Source organism: Lichenostomus cassidix, chromosome 1Aa, assembly GCF_008360975.1.
Source record: "Lichenostomus cassidix isolate B80296 chromosome 1Aa, HeHo_3.0, whole genome shotgun sequence".
Taxonomy (NCBI): Eukaryota; Metazoa; Chordata; class Aves; order Passeriformes; family Meliphagidae; genus Lichenostomus; species Lichenostomus cassidix.
The window spans coordinates 17,770,061-17,773,472 of NC_139480.1; positions in this window are offsets into that span (position 1 = coordinate 17,770,061).

Sequence of the window (3,412 nt, forward strand, 5' to 3'; positions counted from 1 at the left end):
GGTTTAGAGATAAGTATTAACTGCTCAATTTTGCCAAAACAAGGTAACAGCATCAAAATGGTTACTACTTACCCCACAGTTATGATCAACATTTAGTGTTTCCAAAGGTATACAAAAGAAGAAACACGGAACTACATCAATTTATCACCACAGTATCAACATTATGTTTACTACCAAGAAAGAAATTGAAGGAAGGAAGCAATAAAACTAGATTAAGATGAACAGCCCAGTGACTGGAGAGACCCTGGGACCACAAAACACAAAGCTCTGTCTGCAGCACTGAACATCTACATTTGGTTAATGATGTAATGTTGAAATAGGTGTATTTAAGGCATATTTTAAGTTCTGTACAGAATATCCTATTCTATCTGATAGGATACAAGAATTTAATTTAGTTTCCAACTGGTCTTGGGCTCTTGCTATAGTCTCCCTGAGAGCCTTCCAAGTTCAAGGTACACTCCCATACTGAGAATGAGAGAGAGCTGATTACTTACAGCTACACTGGTGATGTTTCCCCCTTCTCTGAAACAGTAATACCTATTTTCCAGAGAACCCTAACCACTTATTTGGGAGGATGGTCTCCTAGCTTTCCACTATTCTACAAAACATAATGGGGAGCCAGATACTTGCAGTTTGCTCCAGGGACTGGAGTGAGAAATTACTTTTTTATATTCATTTAATATCATATCACTTTTAATTCATGCCAGGTTCAGTTAACCATGCAAACAAAGATGTTTATTCACAATATCTGAAACAGATAACAAGGTTATAAATGCATAAATGGAGAAAAAAAAATCAAAGAAAAAAATACAATTACTCTTCTGAAGTTAAATAATAGTAGTTTTGGGTTCTTCATGTCAGGATACCTTGCAGATTTTCCTAATTATGTCTTCCAAAATGACTATGCTCTTTCACATACTTATACCTCTGACTGCAACCTTTATGAAAAATCTGTATCTTTAGACTATCACCACACCAATGCTGCTACATTCACCACAAGCCGGCAGTCTGGAGCCTTCTCTAGGAATCGCAGTCACTTACTCTTTCTTTTGCCTGTCACCAGATCACCATGATCTCTTTGTTTTACGCTTCATATTACTTGGTTGTTTGTGAGAAGACTTTCTGGATCCAGCTGTGCTCAGATTTTTAAGACCTAATTTCTTGAGTTTCCAGTGTATTTTTGTAAAACAACAACAGAGAAATTCCAGCTATTTCACTCAATCTGTGATGTATACCTGTAGATTATATACAGAATCACTGATTGTTTCTCAAGACAGTTAAAAGATAATTTAAAGAAATAATTGACTTTCATTAATCTCAACTTCCTTAACCCTTAAGGAAATTTTCAGAATAGGATGTACGAAAAAAATGAAGAGATACAGAGAGGTGATTACAGAAAGAACAACATGCTCTTTCTGTACAAAAGTACAAAATTATTTTCCACTATTTTTTAACTTACTGTACAATTTTCAGCTATGGATTGTGAAACTCTCTGAAATCACAGCTGTTAAAAAAGGCAGTTAACAAAGCCTCATACTCTAATATTAGCTTTCCATGTTGTGATAAGCATAACTATGTCATTCCAACTGTTGCAATTCCATAGTTTTCTAAAACATGCTTTATGAGATGACGTGTTTCAATACCAACAGTTGTTATCATCACCACCATAATTCCCTGTCAACAGACTGGTGATAGAGACTTCTTAACTAAGCTCTCACACCTCTATTACTGAGTCTGGTTGGCAGACCTAGCCAAGATAAAACTTCATTTTTAAGCAGTTCTACTCATATAACTGTACTTTGTAACAGTGGAAACTGAGCAAGTCTAAGTAACTTCACCTCAAATCACTCTGGCCTCAGTTGCTTGGCCTTGATCACCGATAGTAACTGATATATATACTAAACATATTCACATTGATACAGTTGAACTCTATCAATAAAAAGAAATGGTAAATTAAAAAGTTGTAATAAGGAACAAAGAAGGACTGTCTGCACACGGTGTAACAACTATTTTGTTGGGAGTTTGAGTAGTGTATGAATAAAAAAAACTTGACATGAGATATCCTAAGTATTAATCACAACAGATAATTTACTGTATGTTGACTGGTAGAATCCATTTAGAAAATTACACCAGTACTTAAGTACAAACATACAACTACTATGGAAGAGTGTTGAAGAGCTCCAATATTTCAACTCAAAAAGTAATCAACTGATTTCTTCATATACTGGTATATATCCAACCAAAATATTCTTTACTAAATCTGTTCAAATTACAAAGGAAAATAAAAAGAAAATTAACTGATGAAAACAACTCAGATCAAAAAACAAGGACTTGCTTAAGCATGGTTTCTCTAAACACTGTCTTAATCTAAAATCTAGCCTTGTTTCTAAACCAGTACTGTTTACAGTACTTTTAAATGTTTTTCTCCTGTTCTCACTCCCAAAGGTAAGCAGCAAGTTATAACTAGCAACACGTAAGGCAAAGAAGGCAAAATCTACGACTGCCACTGGAAATTTGACAACGAATGTCACAGTCACACCAGATCATCTCACTCAGATCTCTGCAGAAATTACATAAATCAACAGGACCCAACAAACCACCCTTCTTCACCCTCACCGCACCCGAAGTGCCTGGATCCCTCGGCCCATTAATAACCTTAACTAATGTTTCTCAATTGGAGAAGACAATCACCGACCTACAACTGAACACCGGAACTAGAGGAGCTTTATCCAGAACAAGACCTTAAGCACACAGCTGGCCACTGTTTCGCTGAAGCGGGGCAGTGCATTCCCTTCAGCCCTGAACATCCTTCCCTGGATAGCTGCTCAGGTGAGGCTCAAGCGCCACGCCAAGGGCCTCTCCCGAGGCAAACTGAGTACATCAAAACAGCGCCCATAACCAAACCAGCTGTGCGTTAGACCACGAATACACATCACGGTGGGTTTCTTTAACTGCGGATACGAATAATGGAGGTTAAATTCCTGACAAGACGAGGGCTGCGCTCGTAACAGCGTGTCCGTCCCCACTCCAGCGGAGCAACGGCCAGAAAGGCCTCTCCGCTGCCGGCCCATGGGCAATTCGAAGCGGCCGCCCGCGGCCTCCCGGGGAAGGCGCAGCCGGTCGGGTAGAGGCCCCGGCGGTCCCTCCGGGCCTGAAGCACCGCGGGAACCGCCCCGACCCCGGCCCGCCGCCCTCAGAGCCACCGCGGCCACCGCCCTCAGCCGCCCCAGGAAGGAAGCGGGGCACAACGACCATCGGCAGCACCCTTGCGGAGAAGGCCAGTGTCGGGCCCCGGCCCACCTGGGGCACCGCCCGGGCGCAGGTGCGAAGGTGCCCCACCGCTCTGAGCGGCGCGGCCCGCAGCGGCCATTTTGCGGCCGGGCGCGCTGACATGTCGCGCTCCGTGCGTGGC